Raw genomic sequence first — 25,850 nt, 5'->3', positions numbered from 1 at the left:
GTAAAGAAGGTACAGGGAAAGTTTTTACTTCAAAGACATTCTTGTGCTCAGAAGTACATCAAGGCAAGATCATGTACCCGGGAGTTTTTTCCTCAAATTCTATTACACTCTAGGTTGCATTTATTTATGAATTTTCTTATTAGATAAACAAATAAAAATTTAAAACTGTGGGTATTGGAAAAATATTTCCAGAGAGAAATTTAACAATCATCACCAATTCCATAAAATCTGCTCGTATCTTTTGATCTCCTTTATAGGAATCTATTATTTAAAATAGTTCAATCACTTTATGTACGATTTCTGTATCAAGGATTTTCAATATCCGCATAATTGTTGTTTGAGCTGGATTATTCTTTGTTGTATCCAAAGTGCAACATACTTTGTAGTATGTTCAGCAGCATCCTTGTCTTCTACCCACTAGCGCGTAATATAATCATCCACCAACCCACCCACCCCCATCAGACAGTTATACAAGCAACAGTGTCTCCACACATTGTCAGATGTCCCCTGGCAAGGCAAAATCTCTTAACCTACATTGAGAACCACTGCTTTATATAGAAAAAATAGAGAATGGTGTGGGACATTACAGTACATTATATATTATTTCTCTGAAGGATATTTCATTTTATAGAAACCCGTGAATAACAGGAATCACAAATACAAATTACTCTATGGGACAGGCAAATAAAGTAAGTGAGTGGAAATCACCAGTGGAGAATGGTGATAAACTAAGATGCTCTTGGCCTGTGCACCAGCCAGAAGGGGCTGCTATCCCTACATTGTTATTGTCAAGTATTACAAGACTCAAATTCTGATTCATTGTTGCTAATTCCTTTTTTCAAGAAAAAACACGTGTATGGAAATATCTCCGTTTTTTAAATATTAGGAACTAATTAATTTTTTTAAGTACCGTGCTAAACAAATTTTTTTAATTTTAGATTGTTGATTTGCACCCTCTGTTACACTATTAAGTGATAAGTTGAATACAAAATTATAAATAAGTTTATAAAGTTGACCTGACTTATATAAAATATGTAAAGACTGGAAGGATATCAGAGTGTTTATCATGTTTTCCCATGGGTAGTTATTATTTTCATAACAAGAGTAATAATTGCATTCACATTTCTAATATCAATGGCGAAGCTTTCATGATAATTTTCCTGGAGAGAACACACAGTGTCAATGCAGAAGACACAGAAAACTTGGGAGTTTAAGAAGCAGAGATTGGCCAGAGAGAGGAATTTTCAGGTGAGAGCCCAAACTTTGCTGCCACCATGTTTTTTCTATCATCTGACAAGTGAAAGCCAGGAAGCAGAGGAAATAGGAAGTCACCTACCTGAAGGAAACTGAAGAGGGAAGTAACAACTACCCACTGCTCATTTCTCTGTTATAGCCAAAGACAAGCAGAAATGCCATCTTAGTCTGCATGTCCCAGAGTTTGAAAGAAGAAAATGACTCCAAGAATGAAGAGAGTGCAACAAGAAACTTGTAGAACCAGCACCTATTATGTGCCCCAAATCAAACCCTTCCTTAATGTAACACAGATTAGAGCCCTATCCACAGCTATGGTACATTCTGCTTGTACTAAAAGTTTAATTCCCTGGGAAATGAAGCCAGACTGGTGAGGCAGAAAAGTCACCTAGAGGAGTCAATATTCCAGAAGATAAAGGCAAAAAAGTCATCTAGAACTCAGGATAAAAGAAAAGACCCCAGGACCCTGGGGGAACTATTAGCTTCAGAGACATGTACCCCTTTATGTGGGTGTTATTACCATCATAAAGGAGCCCATGTGATTCACTCAAAGTTCCACTTCATAAACTGATGTAGGCAGCAAATACTGCAATGAAAAGAAAATGTTCTTGTTAAATATACAGGGCAGGCAGTATTGTAGGCTCTGAATAGTCCATCTATTTTAATACGGAAATTTAACTTTCACTTTATTTTTCCCTTGTTGAAGTAGTAATATTTACAGGTCAAGTCTTCTTTCCTTACTTTGGAAAGAAAACAGTATTTTTTTCGTTAATTTGGATTTGAAGTTTAATGGGCCTTTAAGGTCTATTGTAGAAGAATAAAAAGGAAATGGGTTTTCTGAGGACGTCTAGAAGAGAAGAGGCTTGAAGAAGGGAGAGGAAAGGATTTTCCAACTTGAAGAGGACATTTGAAAATCTGCAGCATCAGAAGTGGTGGAGAAGAGACAGTAGGTCTGACAGCAAGACTAATTAGCTGGCTGCCCTTCAGTGATGGATGGGCAAGCCTCCTGACAATAATGGCTGGTCTCTAAAGACAGGACTGGAAGCAGCCAGTTATATAATCTTTTAATAAAAGATTATCTTGTTCAGTTACTGCAGAGAACTAGCAGCAAAGTGCTGGACATAAACTGAGCCTTCTCACGGGACAATGGATGTCTCAGTGGTAACTTGTGTGGACAGATTACAACTTGCCAGAACCACTCCTGTCTCATCTTATGAAAGATCCCCAAAATTGTGGTGCAACTCTAGGAGAAGGGTGAAGTTTTCAGTCAGTGTGCTGAGTTTTGGAACTAGACAGTGCTTTACAATATACAAAGAAAGGGAGTATTTCTTGCCTAAGTTTGCTCATTGATACTTACCTACTCTCTGATTTGTCACACTTTTCTACGTGTTCTACATTTTCTAGTATGTGCATGTTATCATGTTTAAGGCTCTAAACAAATACTTCTATGAGAAAAATCCAAATGTGTACAAATTACACATGATGCTCTAATTTCTTTGCTTTTCATTAAAGCAATCTATTGGCAACGGGAGTTTCAGAATACCAACACGTGAGCAAAATTGATGATACAGAAGCCAATGTCTGTTTTCTCATTGATCCATGGCAGTTTGTAGACCTCCCAGAAAATAAAACAGTGGCTAATAAATCTTGCTTTGAAATAGAGAAAGCTTAAAATAATGAAAAAATCTATTTCTCATTTTGTAATATACAAGCTGTCTTGCTTAATTGTGTTCTGCTCTGTAGTTTTGACATGGGCATTACTTTTCCCTCGGCATTAGTGTTAGTGAATTACTCTGCAAGAAATTCCCTTTGAGGGACTATCAAGCACTACCTTTTGAGAGGCTAACATTTGGCAAACAGTCGAAATCAGAGACATTTCAAACGAAAATGAAAAACAAGAAAGATGAACAATGCCTTATTCGTGCAGAGAATGAATACTTTGATAGCAAACGTTTCAGAGTTTATGATTTACAGCTGATCTTTAGAAAGCATTCAGCTTCCTTTCTCTCTTTCCCAGTGAGGGCACCTGAGATCTGCCCGGCTTTGCCTAAAAATAAGACAAAGTATCCCTGACCACTTTCGAATATTGGCACAGGCACATTGCTCCCTATTCCTGAATTGCTCCATCCCAACTCGAATCAGAGATTAATTAAAATAGGCTCCATTATGACCTAGGCTAGATGCAACTGAGTGTACATACTTTGGGATCAGAAAGGAAGCATTATCATTCTTGCGACAAATATACATATAGACATAATTGTGTATAATATGTTTGTGTGTCCAATACCAAATGATCCGTACTTCTTATTCTTATTTCTGGATTACTCATAATTCTCTGTACCATCCTTCCCTACTTACAAATATAGAAAGAAATATTTATCTATATTTATTAGACGAACTTCACAGGAAAAAACATAAGATCTGTATTTGTCTACATTACCTTCACTCAGTCTACACACTTGTAATAAGGGCCAACTTTATGCCAATCCCCATTACTCTGAAAGCATTAAGATAAGGAACTCTCATCAGCTAATAATATTACAGTGCAAATTGTTTATTCATTTAACAAACGTGTATTCTCATCAGCTAATAATATTACAGTGCAAATTGTTTATTCATTTAACAAACGTGTATTGTTAAATTGCTATTCTGGACCCTGCAACAAACCCATCTGATACTGTCTTTGCCTTGGAAACATGCACAATCATGTGGCGGAGGAAGTCAGTGGTGTAGATCAGTAATTATAATAAAAATTTTATTATATACGTTTGTACAAAGAGCCACAGAGAATAACCTCCGCAAAGGAGAGTCAAAGAGGGAATTCTATTAGACTTTCCCTCCCAACTAGCAAAATAAGTTATGAAATTTGCCATAAGGAAAAATTTTTCCCCACTGGGATGACGTGGGTCCTACCAAAATTGAAGGAGCTAAGTGAATAGGATTGGATCCGAGCCCTCAAGTCTTCTCAAAAACGGATAAAGTCACACTTAGTCTCACAATGATAAGCATGATCGACTTTTCTTCAAGTGGAACAGAGGGCATGGAAAACACATTTTTATGGTGTATTCAGCAAGATGCTACTCCTGTTTCTGTATGAGATTAGTCCTATCATGGCTGACATTTTCTCTATATTTCGCAGTTGATAATTCCTCAGTGTAGCCCTACTGGTCCATGCTCCATATTGAGCCATGGAAAATGAAATGCTGAAAGTTGACACTTCCAGCTGTTAACTGTCCTCTGCATTCCTTTCCAGCTGAACCAATGAGAACATTGCAAGAGTGACAGTATGCCTAGTTTCATAAGGACATTTAATAGTCAATGATGAATCATTCTGTGACTTTAGTTTTGTCAGGTTCTGTGGAAAAACACGTAGTTCATAATTATTGCCTATAGTTATTTCTTGTCTTATGCCAGTGGTTTTCCAACATATTTTAAGGAACAAGAATTTGTAGTAGGCATCTCATAGTGATGAATGGAAGATTACCCAGAATGCTCTACTACCAGATGTGCCTGGTATGCTTCCTTTCAACATTTAAATTTCACCTTAAATACTACTGTCTCACCCAGGTCTTCCCTAACCATCTCATCAAAAGTAGTCCTTCTAAATGCTCATTATTCTTTACACATTGCTTTATATTATTTTTTCATAGCATTTATTATCTGAACTTTTGGGAATATTGCATGGCATACCAACTAAGTATTCAGAATACAGAATAAAATATGAATCAGCATGTATTATTAGTGAAATTAATATTTGTGGTAAATCAATATTGAACAAAATCTGCCTTAATCCAGACAGACTTGTCTCAATTTAACTGTAATGGGGCACATTTATTTATTATATTTATTGAGAGTATGTCAGATTTTTGTCTCAAAAATGAGTAATGCTGTTAAATAAGTTGGAAACTAATACCTTGGCCCATAGCATTAAGATACCCTGAGGTATTGTAATATTAGTTGTATCAGATTTTTTTGTTGTGATTTTTATAGTAGTATTTTTTGTGCTACACAAACAGTGTCTTTTAAAAAAATCTGTATCTTACTTCACAGTTCTGTAGGTCACAAGTATTGTGGGCTCTACTGGCTTCAGTGCTTAGTGCCTCTGGCTCTAATAATGTATTGGCCAGCTCAATTCTCATCTGGAGGTCCTGGGGGAAAATCAGTTCCCAAACGCATTGTCAATGTTGCGAGAATTCAGTTCCGTGAAGTTACAGAATTCAAATCTCCAATTAAATAATGTCCAGGCATTGCTCGCAGCTCCTAGAGGCCACTCATATTCATCCTACATCACCAGCCAGCAATGGCATATTGAATCCTTCTCCGCCATTGAATCTCGACTTACTCTTCTGCATCTACCTTCCAGAGAAAACTCCCAGCTTTTTAAAGGATTCTTGATTAGGTTAGGCTCACCTGGATAATCTCTTCTATAAGTCAACTGTGCCATATAACATCATTAATCATAGAAGTAAGATCCATTATATTTACCCTTTAGGGATTTGTGTGGCATGGACCCCAGGGCGCAGGGAATCTTGGGAGACATTTTAGAATTCTGTCTACCATGTAAGCTAATACAGGCCATGCAGTCAATGAGGCAGAGACATTAAAACAAATATTTTGGAAATAATTTGAAATTTCAAAAATCTTGTAATTTACCTTCATGGGAAATATCGGGCTTTTATTGGACTTTGCTGTACTTATTTTATAATTTGTTTTTCTGTGTGTGTGTATTGGTTTGCTTGGCTCTTGTTTTAATTTGTTTTGTCTGAGCTTTGGTTGTTTGTTTATGTTTAAATTACATGTGGAGGACACAAGTAATACTGAAATTTCTGACCCTGTTGCAGGGCCTGTGTGTCAGCTATTTATTCATAACAATAACACATATTACATTACATATATACATATTATTATACAATAATACATATATACATATTATAATACAATAATACATAACATAAACATAATATTACAAAATATATTAGGTATAATTTTCTTTCTTTTTTCATTTTTCACAAAAATAAATAAGATTGTTGATGTGCTCTGTGCTACAGGATATACTTTTTAAGTTCAAAATATTGAATATACTATTAAATTGATAAGGTACGGAGTCTATAGATGTTGAAAGCATTCCAAATACTTTCAACTCCCTATGGAAGAATGATTTCAATTTCTGCTAAAGCCCTAGACTTCAAGGAATTTAGAGGCATTTTCTAAATGTATTGGGCAATAACAATTCATCAGCCATGACGTTAGAGTAGACTGATTTGATTATTTTCCACTCTAAGTTAAAAGCAGACACTGATAGAGAATTTGCTTAAATTAAAATACCTATAAATACCCCTTAGAGGTTATGTAACATGGTTTAATTTTACTTATTTTTCTAATAATAACCTGACACCAGTAACCAAAATCTTGCATGAACACACCTATAAATTATCGTTTGTGGATGGAACAAGATAGAACGAGACTAAACATGATCTCCCCAAATTTATGTTTATTCATAAACAGAGTCACAAAATAGATGCAGGAGGTTGCACCTGTTTAAAGCACATACTCTCCCGGATTGCAATTAACTGAGTTTCATCATTTCCTCTAGATGAGATTTCTGCAGTGGGATGGAGTTAATTAAGTGCATTCTATGAAAATAATCAGAGTGTGGAATATGTAAACAGAACCGCTACAGTAGATGTACATGAAGATATTATATGGGGATTATTGCACAGTCCTTCAGCTTTCAAAGAGTAACAAGAATAAAACATTCACAGGCATGCATGCAAAAATTTCCCTATGTAAGCACAATATTATCAAATTATCCAAGTTGATTAAAGCTTCAATTGCAAAGCAAGGGTGCAATATTCAAGTGACTTTGTGCTTCTACAAGTAAAATTGAAAATAAAATAGCTTTCTCCTAAATTACCTGAAATGTCAAGTAAAAGTGGTTTGCAAATTAAATTAACTAGGAAACTGCCTTCATTTTCAGTAAATTCAGTCTTATTGTCTTTCCTCAATAATTGTGAAATAAAAAATGGTCTTCTTATTATTTCCTACTTGGTCATACTGCAACCAGTAGGAAATTTGATTACTTTTTAAAAGATAAAATGGTTGTAGTTGGTCAAAGAGAAGTTTCTGAATGGAAATGAATACAAAATTTCTGGTAAATTTTTAATAGACCTTTGAAACTAACAGTTTTCCGACATACTTTAATAGCGTACATCAATCTTGCTGCAACTTACAGAAAACCTGATTATTGACTTACAGCAAATCATAGAAAATCAAATTTAAAGAAATCATAGCCCTAGCTTAGTGGAGGCTGTCCTAATATAGACTCTCTTCTTTGGTTGTCACTATTCTTTCCTTTGCTGCACAGCTGCGTTCGTGGACCACTCATGTTTGCAAGTGAAACCCAATAGCCTGGTCTTTGTTCTACAGGAAAGAGTTTCAAATATTTGAAGATGGCTTGTATACATTTGTGTATCCAAACAAAACATATCATATTACGTTACATATTTTTATCAAACATCATTGCTAGATTTTTCACTGTAATTGCTTATCTCTTACCTCACGCTAAATTGCAACTGTTGCTCTTAGAATATGGAACCAGCATTACTAGGACTTATCCTCCTGAGCATCATAGCCTAGAATCTGGATGGACACCATCTATTGATCCTAGCAAATTATATGAATTTTCAAGGTCATACGTAGGGTATTTATTTGGCCAATATATCAGATAAATGGTATTTTGTTTTACCTTACCTTTCTAGCCCTTTATGAATCCATTTATCCTACTAGGAATTTCGTGTCAGAATATAAACTCTCTATTTTCATAACTTCATAATTAACATTCAACAAGGCATCTAATCAAAGCATCCCTTTCTCATTAGTACACTTCTGACAGTTTCATCATCAAGTGGCAAGTGTTGCAGCAAATTGTGTTGCTATCCTATCAGATGTGTCAAGAACTTGATCTTCCTTTCCATTAAGTCAGATTAGGGACAAGGACCAATTTCCATTATGAAAATGTGACTGAAAACAAGTCACACTTTTCCAGCAAAATCTTCTAATAAAAAATGGATTAAGCTCATATTCTCCTTCATACATATTCTGCATGATCCAAGTATTTTTAAATATTGATTGAATAATTTAGTATTGATGAACTAATGTGAAAACCAAAGAAAAAGTCCTTGAAATCAATTAGCTATTTGATTACAGTCAAGCTTTGACATATTGCACAGAAAAACAAATTAAATCTTGGAATTTATCCATGATTATAAGTGACATAATTGTTTTGGCAGTTATGACTATTTTAGGATGGGTTTTATTCACTCTTAGATCTATTACTTCATATATTATATAATTTTGGATTTATTTCTCTCCCTTTTCTGTCATAAGCATATAAAACTACTAAATTATCCAATCCAGATCATTAACCATTGAAGTACTTTTAGCTGTATTTATATTTATATATTATATTTATATATAAATACTGTCATAAGAGACATGATAAGGACTTTCTCTTTGGTTCACTGTCGTTTTAGATTCTGCCTCTTCACTACCGATTAACTGTCAATACCCTACCTGATCGTCAATCTTGTTTCTAACACTTGCGCTATATAGAAACTCATCTAACTCCACAGAGAAGTGACTCTCTTCACAGAGTACATAAACAATAGCTTTGCAAAGAAAAAAGAAAAAGTATTTTCATTTGTGCTTCTGTTTCTGTACACTAGAATGTTTTACGGCAAGAACACCCCTCTTGTAGACTGCATCTGGGGATCAACAGACTCAGATTGAAGGTGGTGATAATATAAACAAGATATCCCAGATTAAGAGAGACTTAAGAGTTACTATGTTCATGTTCTAAAGAGTTCATAAAGCGATGGTTTCTGATAATTTTATCTAGAATAAAAATGAATGGAACTAAGATCACTAAAAATTTAAGTTTCTGTGGAGCTCCTGACTTTTAGAAAGGTCAATGACAGTCACGTGGATTAACTTGCCATTGGACGATGTGCAAGAAGGCATCCTGGAAAGTTCAGGTATGATTTTACTATGGTCACATTTCTGAACTGATCTTAAAATTTTAAGAATGGCTATTGCAAACACTTTGAGTGTAAATTTGGTATATGCTATACGAGTTACTTGAAACAGAATCTTTCTCTTTTTCAACTCTGTAGTTTCAACTCTTAAGCAGTTGCTTTGTACTTTTTCCAGTTTTCGTGAAAATTTTCAAGAATATGGAAAAATAACACGATGGTAGAATAGTATACCCACATTTCCGCCATCTAGATTCAAGAATATTTTACATCTTTGGGTATGTGTATGTGTACACATGTATGCATGCACACGTGTGTGTGTGTATGTGTGTGTGTGTTTTGCTGAGTCACTTCAAAGCAAGTTGTGGAAACCGTACTTCTTTCCTAAGTACTTCAGCATATGTCTTTGAAAAAAAAAGAATATTATTTTACATTAATAAAATAACATTTCACAATGGAGAATATTAACAAAAGTTTCCTAGTGCCCTCTATTGCAGAAGTGATATTTAAATACTCTCAATTGTGGGCGCTGGCCCAGTGGCATAGTGGTTAAGTTTGCATGCTCTACTTCCACAGCCAAGGGTTCACAGGTTCAGATCCCAGGTGCGGACCTAAACACCGCTCATCGAGCCCTGCTATGGTGGTGTCGACACATAAAATAGAGGTGAATTGGCACAGATGTTAGCTCCTGTACAATCTCTCTCAAGCAAAAACGAGGAAGATTGGTGACAGATGTTGGCTCAGGGCCAATCTTCTTTACCAAAAAAAAATATATATATCAATTATGTCTCAGTATCTACTGTAAAGCTTTCCATTTCTTTTCCACCGTTATCCAATCAGGATACTCAAAATTAATTTTGGTCTTACTCTAGAAGAGTCCTCACATTTTTTTTTTTCATGGCTTGATGCGCGGTGTCTACATCTGTTCCCAGGAGCTGAACCCGCAAACCCTGGGCTGCTGAAGTGAAGCACGTGAACTTAAACGCCACGCCGCCAGGCCCACCCCAGGACAGTCCCCACTTTTTAAACTGACATTGACTTCCTTCAGGGACCATACCAATTGTCTTGTAGAATGCCCCATATTCTTGAATTGTGTAGCTGACTTTTGAAGGTGTTGCCTGACTTGTCCTTCTCTCTTCTGTATTTTCTCTAAACTGAGGCTAGATCTAAAATTACATTGTAGTTTTAATACAGCAAGACCTCAATACACGCATCAATCAATCAGTCAGTCAAAGTACTTGAGAAATTAATGAACAAAAAACGTAGAGCACTCTTTTAGGCCAAACAAAATAACAGATGAGTTAATGAGCTTTTTGAAATACCCAATTAAGTTTAATGAAAGCAAATCAAATTTAAATTTTCGCTTTCTATTTACTATCAAAAATTTAGTTTTAAATATAGTATTGTTTTCCATATCAACAAAACAGAATTCCAATTTCCCAGTGACTATTTCTTGTGTCTTTACAAACAACATGTCGGTAATAATAATAACAATATTTGTCATGAATTAAAGGAGATAGAATTAGTTGTGAAATGTAATTAAATTGACTTTAAATAATATTGTACATTTAATTTTTAAATAATTTTCTCTAAATACATGACCAGATATACATTAGTTTTCCTTATCTGATAAATGTGATGGCTGTCATCATTTCACTTTTTTCTATTCTACTTTATTTTGTGTTAATTTATTTTGGTTATCTTCATCAATAGTCTCATAATAATATAATCTGTAGAAAAATGATTTCTCTATTCCATGCCTCATAATATTTTTATTTGCATAGATGTTTTGGCTTTTTCAAAATATCACCCATAAGACTGTGTCTAGATAAATGAATCATTCTATATGGTTTGCAGACATGTTCCTAACTGTCTATCTTTGAGATACTAAAAGCAGTCATATACATGGCCGGTTAATGTAAAACTGTTGTCAATCATGCAAAATGGGCAACCTTTCTACATTAAAAAGGAGAAAAAATAACATGACATGTGGGATTGTGAGTCCTGTGCCATTCTCCCAACTTCAGAAAAAAATTTATTTTATTTAACTGGTTGTATAACCAACATAACGCAATAAATCTGTGAAACACACACTCATATAGCTTATATTTCACATTTGTTTAGTTTGAAAATGATATTCGTTGCATTTTCCTCATTATTTTTAAAGTGAGCCTTATACCATCTTTCTATAACCCATAGGAATTTACTAGAGAAAATAGAAGCTGATAAACCACTGTATGGTCTGCTGCGTTCTGCTCCGTGTCCTTGTCGACTCAGATGATTTTTCAATAGACTAAGACATTTCTACCATTTCAATTTCCTGCTTCAAGAAAGCACATTTGTTCCTCTCAAAGCAACACTTAGTCTCCGCTACTTAACACGGGCCTTGTTTAGACAAAATATGAGATTAGTATTTCCCAGGAAATAAAGTTGAGAGAAATCAGAACTGCTCCATTTAACTGTCCAAATATCTAAGATTGTATAGATAAGGTTGGTGTATACTTTTAAGGGATGATTCAGTAATTTATCAAAGAGCTATTGATTCTGTACTGGTCAATTGAGATGGAGATATCAATGTCAATTTTACCGCCTCAAGAGAGAAACCTTCTTGCACTTGAATTCATAAAAATGTGGATGTTCTCACACAAAGGTCAAAAGATGTATTCGTTACAGTAACTCAGACACATCCAAAAATCTCTATAGATTTGATACAATAGGAGTTTATTTCCTCTGTACACAACTACCAGATGTTGGTGGATGCCAGATGATGTCCACATCATTCAAGGATCCAGGCATCTCTCACAATGGAGCTCTGCCATTTTCAACAGGTTGTTTTTAGGCAGCAATGGAAAGGGAAAGAGAAGATGATGAGAAGGATAGGTACTTCTTAGTCATGCCAATCCAGAAAAAGAAAATAAATGTTATGTTAGCTGACAACGTTTGGGAAAAAAATTGATTCAAAGCCTTCCCCTAAGAGGACCCTAAATGTAGCCCCACGCTAGGTAGACACTTCTCAGAAACACGTCTATGAAAAAGTAAGGGAATATGAATCTTTGCTGGACACATACTGGTCTCTGCTGCAGGTAGAAATTTGGAGAAGTTCATAAAAGTGTGAATCTACTTAAATAAAAGGATCTCCCCACTACCACCATCACAAAGTAAATACTCATTCCTCAAAATATTCTCACCCTCGTGCATTATCCATTTCCCATGTATAGCTTTCCACCTGCATTCTGTTAGTGAAATTTCACAGGAATAACTTTAAATTTATTCAGTAAATATGTCATTTTTATTAATTAATGAAGATTTGTTGGCATACATCTTAAGTGCTGAGCATTGCCCATAAAAATTCATTTATGTTATTTCATTAATACTTCACAATAACCCTAAAAAGTAAGTACTGATATTTCTCTTTGCAAATGGCAAAACTGAGGCTAGAGATGTAAGGCCAATTGTGCAAGGTCAGAGTACATTTGCTGATGTGGTGAAGAGTGTGGACGTCAAGCTGCATCAGGGGAAGGAAGAATGGGACACGAGTAGAAGGGCTAGTGAGCATGAACCATCTTTTGAGGTGTTTAGATTTGGCAAGATAGAGACAAATAACATAACCACAATGTAGGCAGTGTGAGGAATAGTTTTTAATATGAGAATGGTTATGTAATGATTAGTAGAAGGTGAAAAGCCATATCCCCTTTTTTCTATTTCATATATGTTCTATATTCTATATTTACTACAACTCTAATGGTAACACCTTACATGTTGTGTTCAACAGCAACAGCAAAATAATACAAGCAATAAGTCAGGCAAATAATAAAGCACATGCTCAAAGCACAAGACTCAACAAGGTATAAAATCCCTTGACTTTCAGTCTTCCCTTCCCCAAACACAACACCTGCCCTACACTGATCCCCAAACTTCCCTCCTTCCTTTTCATTTTAAGGAGAGTGATTTCTCTCTACCTGACCAAGTGGAAGTCTCCTTATGCTCATTGATTCCAATCCCTTCCCAGTCTCAAAAAAACATGGTCAACCTTTTGTCTCTCTTTCCCTTTGTCATCTTCCTTTAAATTCTCACTCTCAAAGGTTCTTTTCTAATTGTGTTGAAATGTTCATGTTTTAGTCTCATTGATTTGTCTGCTTTCCTCACTAGAAGAGCCCTCTTGAAAGAAAAACATGTGCAAATTATTCTATAGGTTTTGAAAAATACCTTGGCTAAAAAAAAGAAAGATTATAGCTAACATTTATTTGTGTTAGGCGTTCTTATAAGTACATCACATATGCTAATTTACTTAATTTTCACAACCAACTTATGAGGTAAATGCTATTTTTCCTATTTTGCAGATGAAGAGGCTGCATTAGAGAAAATAGAATCAATGGCCTTGGAATCTGCCTTTTCTGGTGTTAGATTAACTCTAGACTTGTTTCATGTAGTGAATCAATACTTTTTTCTTTGCATAAACTAGTTTGAGTTGCATTCTGTAATTTCCAATTTTAAAAATGCTGGCAGAGGTATCCTTCAAAAATATAGATCACTAGATAGCACTATCCTGTCTCTCACTGTTATCCAGGCATCAGGGCAATATGCAAATGACCCCTCGTGGTCCACTCTTTTACTCCCTCATTCCCTGGACTCTAGCATAGTAGAATGAGTCTTCAGAGCTCTGGGCTGATCGTTATTTTCCCTGCATGGCTTAACAGCAGTCAAACTGCTATACCGACATCTTGTCATTCCAACTCCCATTAATACCAAAAATTGCCGGTTAATACCTAATTCCTCACCTCCACGACAGTATCTAATCTGTTTTCTGAACTTCTATTGCTTTCATAAAAATATAACTTTATTATCTCTTGCTTTGAAGACACCTACTCCCACCAAAGATGAAGAAGTGGGCAGAGGGGGAGAAAGAAAAAAAAGGGAATCTTTGGTTTTGGCAATTAATGTGTCAGTGCTGATGGAATTTATATACTAGTGAGTTTACATTCTGGTTAGTTTATTTTACTATATGCAAATTCAAACATGTGTATTTTAGAGTCCCTGTATAATAGTAATAATGTAATATATTATGAGCCAATTATCTATGGGTCATGTAATTTATTTTCAGCATTTTGTGACTAAACTTTAAAAATTAAATTTCTTTCAAGGAATCAGAGTGTGGCATACTGGGAAGACAGCAGAACATTGTAAAGAGAGGAGTGGGAATCCCTGAGGCTAGCTTTGACTTGACTCAAAACTGATTAGACGGACAAAGGACTTGAGTAGAATTTTCTCCAAGAAGACATACAAATGGACACTAGGTATATGAAAATGTGCTCAATGTCACTAAGCATTAGCAAAACACAGATGAAAACTGCAGTTAAATATCACCTCATACCTGTTAAGATGATTATTATTAAAAAACAAAACCAGATAATAATATTAGGATGGGTGTGGAAAAGATAATGGATGGATGTAGAATGGTGCAGCCAGTACGGAAAACAGTATGGAGGTTCCTCAAAAAATTAAAAGTAGAATCACCATAAAATCCAGCAATCCCATGTCTGGATATATATCCAAAAGAATTGAAGTCAGGATCTTGAACAGATATCTGCACCCCCATGTTAATTGCAGCAATATTCACAATAGCCATGGTATGGAAACAACCCAAATATCAATCAACAGACGATTGGATAAAGAAAATTGGTATATACATAAAATGGAATATTATTCAACTTTGGGAAAAGAAGGAAATCCTGCCATTTGTGACAACATGGATGAACCTAGAGGATATTACATTATGCTTTTAGGTAAGCTAGTCACAGAAGAAAAGCACTGCATAATTGCAATAGTCAAACTCAGAAAAGTAGAGAACAGAATGGTGGCTGCCAAGGGCTGGGGAGCTGGAGAATTGGGGAATTATTGCTCAATGAGAATAAAGTTTCAGTTACGCAAGATGAATAAGTTCTGGAGAGCTACTGTACCACACAGTATCTACAGTTAACAATATAGCCTAGTGCACCTTAAAATATGTGTAGAGCCTTGGGCAGTGTTGGTGGGAATGCAAATTAGTACAGCCACTATGGAAAACAGTATGGAGGGTCTTCAACAAAATTAAAAATAACTACCGAATGATCCAACAACCCTACTTCTGGATATATAGGTATCCAGAGGAAGTTAAGTCAGTATCTCGAAGAGATACCTGTACCCCTATATTCATTGCAGAATTATTTATAATAGCCAATGAATGGAAACAACCTAAGTGTTCACTGAAGGATGAATGTATAAAGAAAATGATGTGTGTGTGTGTGTCTATATATATATAGAAATTATTTATGTCTATGGATATGGATATTATTCAGCCATAAGAAAGAAGGAAATTCTGCCGTTTGCAACAACATGGATGGACAGTGAGGAGATTATGGTAAGTAAAATAGGTCAGACAGAGAAAGACAAATACTGTATGTTCTTGCTTATATCTGGAGCTCATAGACATAGAGAGTAGAATGGAGGTTGCCACAGGCTGTGGGGTGGAGGAAATTGGGAGATGTTGGCCAAAGGGTACAAACTTCCAGCTATAAGATGAATAAGTTCTGGGCATATAACATAGAACGTGATAGCTATAATTGACAATACTGTATTATATACTTGAAAGTTGTTAAGAGAGTAAGTATTAAATGTTATAACCACAAAAAAAAATGGTACTTATGTGAGGGAATGGAGGTGTTAACTAACCTTATTGTGGTAATAATCGTTTCACAATATATACATGTACTGAGTCATCACGTTGTACATCCAAACTTACACGGTATAAGTCAATAATACCTCAATAAAGATGGAAAAAATAAAATATGCATATAAAATAGATCTCATGTTAAGTGCTCTTACCACCAAATGGACACACACCCACAAAAGAACACAAAGAAATTTTTGAAAGCTATAGATCTGTTTAGTACCTTAATTGTGGTGATGGTATCATGGCTGTTGCTTATGTTCAAACTCATCAAGATGTACACATTGAATTGTGCAATTTTTTGTGTATCATTTATACATCAATAGAGCTTAAAAAATGGATTAGAGTGTCTTTAGAGTTCAATTGATCATGTAAAGTGAAGTTTTGTTCTACAGGCTCTCTCTCAGCTTTTTTATTGTCTCAGTGTTTGCTGGAAAATATACGATTCCTTTGGCAATTTCGGCTGTTCCTTTGCAACACTGAGCAATTCCAGCATCATAAGAACTCAGCGTTAGTAGTGGAAACAACTGGGAACCAGAAGTTTTAGACCGTAATCGCTCGTATTGCAACCCTAAGAGAGGCATCTTACAATCCTCTTTGTCATTATGTGCCAAGTCTCCAAAAGAGCCAAGTCTTATTCAGATGCTCTCAGCTGCAATGAATTGTGATCGTTTATGCAGTCCATTGTATGTTACGGAGCATCTGTTTTTACCGTGTCCTACGTAATTAGGCTCTCTGCCACTTTTCAGAGGTTTTAGGTTTATTAACAACTTTCAAATCTAGTAAAGTGATATGCTCTGCATTGTATGATGATTTTCTTCACCATATAACAGAAATGGAATCAAAGTTTCTTGGCAGCAGTAATATCCCAGGGTCTGTTACCCCTACGCTGAGAAAGTCAAATATTTTATAAGTTTTCATTTGGGGATGTATAAACTGAGGGTTCAAATTTTTCAGAATCATAGTTTTCCTTTTAGTAGCTATAATTTCTACTGAAAGATCAAGTTAAATTGCAACTTTTCTCAAAAATATCGTACTTCATTCATTAAAGAAGTGTTTCATGTTCTGCTACAGGCAAGACATTATCCTAAGCCTCCAGGTGGAGTTGCGCATGCGACAAGCAAGATTTCTAGCGGAGGAGACGTTGACAACAAGCAAGGGGGCTACTAATATCAGAAAGTCACATATACTTGGTGTGAAATGAAACAAGGTGACATAGTAAAGAAATTAACTGCTCTGTGCATGTTGGGAAATTAGATGAAGTAACCAAGAAAGAATTCTCTGGAGTGTCAACATTTGAAAAGGAACCAGCAAAGGGAACATCTGGAAGAAAAGCATTCTCTTTAGGGGGAATAAGGAGGGGAAAAATGAGAATCAGCTGTACATTTTCAAGAAACCAGAAACAGCACTGGTGTGATCGGCCTGAGTGGCGTTGCAGAGAAGCTGACAGAATGAGGTCAAATGGGTGAGCAAGACCCATGTCATATTAAGTCCTTCATTGGCCTTGATAAGGAGTGTTTAATTATATCTTAAGTGCATTAAGAAGCATTAGAGGATTGTAGGCTGAGGCATTCAGTGACTTTATTTATAAAGATGACTATTACATGAGGACCAGAGAGGCTCACAGAGAGCAGTCCAGAGTCTGCTGTAATTGGTAGCCTGCACTGAAGTCGTAGCCATAAACACGGAAAGGAACTATGGAACACAAGATGTATCAGGAGGTAGAACCAACAACTTACTAATGGACAAATGTGGTATGTGAGGGAAAGTAAAAAATTAAAGATGACCCCTGGGTTTTTGGTTTGAGCAAGGGGGTGGGTATAGTTAATCTTTATTGTGACGGAGAAATCAAGGGAAAGAGAGGTTTAAGAGTGAATACGTGAATAAATGGAACTATTGATATTTTATATATCTTAGCAAAATCGATTCAACATATAGTCCTCCAAACTTTCACCTGAGGGTAACTAAATTGAAACTATACCAACCACCACAGGTTTATAAGCTTAATTGTGGGTTTGGTCCAGAATAATAAGAAAATTAGTTAATACATTTGGCACAGTTTCACAATAAAGATAAACTTTCTCAGATAACATATCACCCTGTTAGGAGCTATTGATTTTCTCTGTCCTAATCTTAATGGAGAAATAGGAGCTGGCATTATCTCTAAAATTAAATATTTAAAATCTTGCATTTCAAAGAGTACAATTTCCTACTCAAAGATAATAATAAAATGTTCCCAACTATTTCAATAACCTTAAACTGAAGAGAAGAAATTATCATTGATGGGTCAAAACGAATCTGTTTCTTTTCTCTTACAGGCTCAAAGATACCTTTGAAATATCTTAAAAACTCATGGAAATTTCACCTTCTCCAATTTCACCTACACCTTGTCTTAAAATCATACAAATAAAATTATGCATCACAAGAGTATAAAGTAAGCAAGGTAATAATAATAAGATAGCAGCGGAGACTCGAGATTACCACTTTATCCTTCCTCAAGAAAACAGAAGAATGAAGACAGGTGATGATCGAAGAAACAGCACACAAGATCCAACATTACTGAATGATTTAACATGTAGTAGATAATGCTTAAAGGGATCTTTAAAGCGTGGATGTTTTATGTTTTTTGCAAATTTGCAACCTAAGTCATAATTTATTCATGTTGTCAATATACATTAAACACAGTTTCACATATTTGGCAAGAAAGTGCACCTGTATTTTTCACTATATTTATGAAAAAGCAGAGTGTGTTTAGTTGGCCAGTCTTCTAAATAATCACAGCTAACTGTAGGTAGGAGATATAATTTGGGGACATGTTTGTACCTTGGCATGAAACTAACTTGTTAAGTTCTAGGTGGAAAGATATAAAAGTAAATGATTAATATGTGATTAATATAATATAGGTGTTTGATTCAAAGAAGCTAGTAGGCTTGGATATGAGGGCAGAATCTAGGCAATAGAAATTATATTTTTTGTGTGTGTGAATTAGCAAAGGTTTCTAAACTTGGGAGCAATGTGGGTACAAAGGATAGAAATTCAGCACAGGGATAGGAGAAAATAAAAAAAAGTTAGTTGTTTTATGCAATTTAGCAATAAACATAAGGAACTATTACTATTTAAGCAACAGTAGGAATTATTACATAAATTAGGTATTGAAAGGGCATTTCTATGAAGTCACTTGCAATGGTATAGGGCATGCTAATTAAAAGGAAGAAAGAGAAGCATTTCCATAAGGCTGAATCATAATACAGTATGTGCAAGGGTACGAATAATCTAGAATATTCCAGGCAGATAGATCTGAAATGACGAAGTCAGAGGAACATGAAATTGAATGTGATTGTAGGGATCCACAAGCCTTACAAAAATCTACTTAAATATTTAAATCAAGAGATGAATTGAGAGGGGAAAAGTTTAGAGAAATGGGTAGGGAACAGTATATAGAAGTGTTTTAAAACCATAACAATAATAGATAGCATTTACTTTACGTAAATTATTTTCTAAAAACTTTAGTAAATATTCTAAATCTATTAGCTTGCTAATCTTAACAACAGCCTAGTGTCTAAAGCTGCTGGATGCATTGTGTGGGTGCATGTGTGTGAGTGAATAAAGTTGTTTGTTAGTTATGCTATTTAAATCTTGGCTGAGTTTCCTGCTCTTAGTTATAGATTTATAGTTACATTTGTTGCCTGTTCTGTCACTTACAAAGAGAAACCTGAAAAATCTCTCATTATGGATACATTTTGTCAATTTTAAAATACATTTTTGTTAATTTTCTTTTAAAATAACGTGAGACTATATCATCAGGCGCATACACAGTTTTAAATTGTAATACATTCCTGGTGAATTTAAACGCATCATTATAAAGTGATCCTCTTTATTTCCAATAATGTTCTATTCTATGAATAAAATTTTCTCTGGCATTAATAAGACAATTCAAAAATTATTTTTTAAATTATTTCCTGGGTTAAACTATAACTTCATTTTACTTAAAAACGTGTATGTGTTTTATCTTTGTCCCTTGAAGACAGCATACAGTCAGACTTTGCTTTGTGATAATGTTTGTACTTTAAATAGAAGATTTAATCTATTTGCAGATAATGCAATTTCTTGTGTATTTTTGATAGCTATCATCATATATTGTGCTTTTTATTGTCTTGCTTGTTCTATATTTCTTTTTCTCTCCTTTTTGCCTTCTTTTAGGTTGAGTAAACATTTTTAAAATTCATTTTCTCCCTACCCACAATATAGAATATATTTAGTCTATTTTTATTAGTCATCTGAGAAATTAAAATGTGCATATTCCCTGGTCAAACTGTAAATGTAATCAATCATTTTATGCTCTTCTTATACTAAAGCAGACCCTCAGAACACTACCGCATAAGTCTTTCTTTTTACGTAACTATTGTCTTGTGTTTTAATTCTTATTTTACTTTTTACCATACAGGAAATTAGTATTGTGATTTTATACGGTTAATATTCATTTCTTTTCCTTCATGATTACTACAGTTTTGCTAGGCTTTCTGACAATTAGTTTAAACATCTTTCCATGACACCATTTTCTTTAATTCTGGCATTAGACTTTACTTGCTCTAAGAGGAAAAAAATCTTGTTCATTGAGGTGTACTCTTCAAAACTCCCATCTATATCTGAAATTGTTATTGAACGGTGTTGACTGAATGTCCAGTATGTTAGCCATTGTGGAATACCATAAAAAAATTAGGGAGAGGCTTCACATGTGAGAAGATAATTAATTAGTTCATGATTTGAAGAGTCACTTGTAGTAATAACTTTGGGCTCCATTACACTATAGAGTTTCAAAAGTCACAAATATCATTCAATAAAGAATAAAGAAAATAAAAATTAAAGATGATTTGTTGACGGTGGTGAAAATTTAATTTTTCATGATATTTTGGAAGAAAATTATGCCACATATGTGGAAACTAGTGGAAATATCACAGTGAGCTCTAGAATCTTCGAAACTAAAAAAGGAGTGCAGGCCACATGAGTGCTGAGTCCCTTTGAAAAGCTAATCAATCATGCCCGTTCTACCTCCCATTGCAAACACTGCATTAATGAAAGTGGTATTTGTAATTCATTACATTTGTAAAGCTCTTTCTTACAGCTCATCTCATTCCATCAGCAAAACAAATTTTTGAGGAAGACATCAGAGCCCCATATTATAGATGAGGAAACAGTTATTCTGAAACAAATCTTGAGCCAAAATGAAAGTTAAATTCAGGTTGTCTGTCTCCTCCATTAGCGTTTTATCACCATGTCAAGCCCCTTGAAAACTGGGTCTTTAAGATAATCAGATACGAAGAAAATCCTGGAGGTGGTAAGGCTTGTTATTTTGGAGGTATCTAGAAGAACGGCAGTGGTTGAAAATAACAATCTCTTGTCCTGTAAAACTTATATATGCTCAGCAGAATGCTGAGAGTTTTAAGATCCCAGTGCAGTATTTCGTGAAATGGAAAAGATATGTCGAAAGCACTAAAAGGTACTTAACTTCCATCTTTCTAAGTAAATCTAGCCTGAATTCTTAGTGTAATAAAATTAAAGGAAAACATAAACTTCTTGGCTATTCTTGGGTATCGGGCTATTGTCATGTTGGTTAGATTAGTTGTTGCTTAACGGTTTGCTTAGAATTATATGTACATAAATGAATGAGTTATACACAGAAATGTGTATGCGTGTGTGAGTTGAGCATTAGCATGGATTTGTTTTGTTCTGTTGTTTTGTTCTGATATTTTCCCTGTTTAAAAAAGCATAATCAATGAACTCTTAGAATGTATTATTTCAACTTTTTATACCATGGCATTTTAGTTAGTTAAACAAAGTGAACTGAAAAGAAAAGCAAGCATTGTAAATCATAGCAATCCAAACATAATGTTTTAGATATATTTTAAAGAAATATATTTAGATATATTTTAAAGAAAGTTGCAGAAATATTAAAGGGAAAATGTATTTGTATATCTCAATTGATTTATACAAAAAAGAAAGGATATCAGGTCAGATATATTAAAAGCAAGGTTACAGGGAAACTGATGGCTTGTGACTAATAGTTTCAATGGAAAAAATTCAAAAAATGTTCTATACAGTCAGTAATGCACGTTTGATTTTTGTAACAAGCTTTTGTGTTTTTTGTATTCTAGGAAGGTAAACAATTTCAAGTGTGCAAAGGTGATTTGCAAATATTTGTTTTTCTTTAACTGGGCAAGTTGGACATATGGTTCTATCTGTTTTAACATTTTCCCATAATAAAATTTTTACAGTTGTAAGCTCCATGGAGCTTCACTCATCCATTTTTCTGTGTATGACAACTTTAAATCTGAGGTGAATTAAACAAAAGTGAGCACAATTCTTGATTCACCTCTTACTCATTGTAAATCATCTTGGACAATTTACTTACCTCATTAAGGGTCTTCTTTTCCTCTGAAATTCATACAATAGTAGTGCCTGACACATAGGATTTTGGGGGACTAAATGAGATCATATATGCAAATCATTGAGTATTGCACTTGGTGCTTTAATTCTCAAAGCTCAACGTAACAACTTATATTACGGATGATTGCCTGAGGCAGAGAAGGCTGTTAATCTACTTAGTCTTTTGGATCAGATTTCACTGAATTTTTGAAAGAATACCCCATGCAGAAAAATGTTAAGAATGACTACTCTAGATAATCAAGGTATGTTGTCCAATGAAATCATCTGCATGATGGAAGTGTCTGTAACACAGTCACCATTAGCACTGGAAACGTCGCTAGTGAGACTGAGAAACTGAATTGCCCATTTTACTTAACTTTAATTAATTTAAATGTAAATAACCACGTGCGACTAGTGGCTACCACATTGAATGGCACATGTTGAGAATCTTTCCCTAAATCAAGTCAAGCCATATTGAACCAGTGCTTGCCACCATATCGTCTTGCCACCTAAAGAATCAGTTTAAAAGAGTTATGATTTTACACCATTCCAAAGACCTATTTTGAGAAATAACATTAAAAAATTAGCTTTTACTGTAGATTCTACTTATAAGGATGCTCAGTTTTTTACACATTCCCCTCTGTGACAGCCCACAAGAAGTACTTCTTCCTGGGCACATTATCAGGAATGAGTGCTTTTTCTAAATAACTAGTTTATTTTAACTTATGAATACTGTGATGATTTAAATTTTATGTTTCCCTCTTGCCAAAACTTGATACAAGTCTCAAAAATAAGACTTTCTTAATGATAGAAATCAAAAAAATGAAAAGCAAAATTTTCATAGTTCTTGATCCCAAACAGTATTTATATCTTCAGATACAGTTATTTGAAAAATTAAAAATTTTAGCATTAACATGTAATTTGTGAGGAGCATGAAATTGAAGAATTATAAGCAAAGAAGGAATTGGATGAAGCAATTAAACCAATGAAACTCCAAGAAATCTCATAAAGCTTTTCACCTGCCACTCACCTTATCAAATTTAGCATATTTTAAAGAAACATCACACCTGTAGAAAATGGTTGCTTCAATTTAAGACTACAGAATAATCTCGAATGCCTCTTTACCAGACTTATTGAATTTTAAGAGTAATGTTAAGAAAGTGATAAAATTATAAAAGTTACAACTGATTTATTAAAGTAAAATCTAAAGAATACGTAAAAGGTAATGTACATACTTCCAGAAATGACATATGGTGCACAACAAAACTAAAATAGTATTGTTAATGTCAGAATTAGGCTTTAGGATTTTAGGAAAATAAGAGAAAAAACAATAATGGATTGTGTCAGAGTTGGTTTATTATGGTGTGGTGGAAAGAGCAAATAGTGTGTAGTTAGAAAAAGTAGTTGAAGATAAATTTCCATTATGTGCTAGTGGCATGACCCCACAAAATTCAACATAATCCTCGAATCTGAGTTTACAGGGCCTAAAAAAAAATATGACCACTGCTTTCTAATCTTAGAATTGTCTATGGAAATGCCCTGGGAAATTAGGAAAGTAGTGAAAAATACTACATTATTTGTTATATATCTATTAGACATGGTGCTGCATTTTATATGCCCTTGTTTGCATTCACAAAAAAAAAATGGGACGAGTATCTAGTCTATCTAGTGTCTTTTTTCAGTGACAGCTTCATTAAGATATAATTCATTTGCTCTATAATTCACTATTTAAAGTGTAGAATTCAATGGTTTTTATCATATTCACAGAGTTGTGTAACCATACCCATAATCAATTTAAGAACATTTTTATCACCACTTGCCACCAGAAAACCCCCATACCCATTTGCAGTCATTTTGTTTTTCACTCCACTCTTGCCTCCAGCATTGGGCAACTATTAATCTACTCTCATCTCTATGGTTCAGCCCATTTTGGAAATTTCACATAAATGGAATCCTACAATATGTAGTCTTTTATGACTAGCTTATTTCACTAGACAAGTTTTCAAGGTTCATCAATGTTGTAGTATGTATAAGTACTTTAATGTTTTTTGCTTAATGATATTTCATTGTATGGATATACTACATTTTATTTGTCCATTCATCAATTGGTGGAAATCTAGGTTGTTTGCACTTTGGAGCTATTATAAATAATGCTTCAGTGAACATTTGTTTACAAGTTCTTGTGTGGACAAATGTTTTCATTTCTCTTGGATATATACTTAGGAGTAGAATTACTGAATTGTATGATAACTCTATGTTGAATGTTTTAAGGAACATTTGTACTGTTTTCCAAATCCAAAATGGCTGCATCATTTCACATTTCCACAAGAAGTGTATAAAGCTTTCAACTTTTCCACATTCTCACTAAAACTTATTATTATGTTACTGATTAAAGTTGTCCTACTGGGTGTCAAATGGCATTTCATTGTGAATTTTTTTTGCATTTCTCTGATGGCTAATGATATCAAGCATATTTTCATGTGTTTACTAACCATTTACATATTTTATTCTTATTTGGGGCATTATATACTCATATCTTTTGTCCATTATCAATGTTTTTTGAAGAAAAGAAAACAAGGGTCAGAAATATTCAGTCATTTGCCCAAGTTCACACAGCTAATAAATCAAGTATAATTCATCTGAAGCTTATTCTGTCTCTAGAGTCTATGTTCTTAAAGACTACATTTATCCTTAATGTATCCTTAATCAACACTTCTAGTTATTGACTGAGCAGAAGACATTTCTATTTCTTGAAATTCTTCCTACACTTAAGAACTATTTGTGTTTAATGGCAGCAAATACAGCAATATTTCTCAGTGCAAAAAAAAAAGTTTAGAAATTCTAATTCTCTAAGTAATAAGGTGAAAAATTAATATAATGCTCTTGTCAGATTTCCATACCACAGGAAAGGATGCGATAATGATTTGTTTGCATCAGTGAAAAGGGTTGTAGGGCAGGAAGAACATTTCCTCCACTCTAGGTCCTTCTGGCTGGACTACAAATTAAGTTGACATGAGACAGGATAACAGGAGAAAATCAAACAGCTTTATAACATGTATACATGGGAGACACTCAGGAAAAATGAGCAACTAGCCAAAGTGGTGGAGGCTCTCATCTTAAATACCGTGTTAGGTTAAAGACAAAGGAGGATGTTGAGGGTGGTGGTTTGGGACTTCAAGGGGCTGGAAGGCAATTTACATGGAGATGAAAATGTAAATGGGCCAACTACAGACAATGGCACCTGAGAGACACGTTTTACATTACATTACAGTTATCTTATGGTGTCAGCTCTTTCCTGGAACAAGTCCTTCTATTTTAATTCATTTAGGCAGTTGGTGGGGGGAGGTCAAAGTTTCTTTCAGAGTCTTTTGTTCTTAAAAATAATCAAGCCAAAGAGGCACATTTTGGGGTGGCCAGTTCTGATCCCCAACAGGGTAAAG

Source organism: Equus przewalskii, chromosome 11, assembly GCF_037783145.1.
Source record: "Equus przewalskii isolate Varuska chromosome 11, EquPr2, whole genome shotgun sequence".
In the NCBI taxonomy this organism is placed as follows: domain Eukaryota; kingdom Metazoa; phylum Chordata; class Mammalia; order Perissodactyla; family Equidae; genus Equus; species Equus przewalskii.
The sequence above is the reverse complement of the archived record's forward strand: the minus strand, read 5'-3'. Positions refer to the sequence as shown.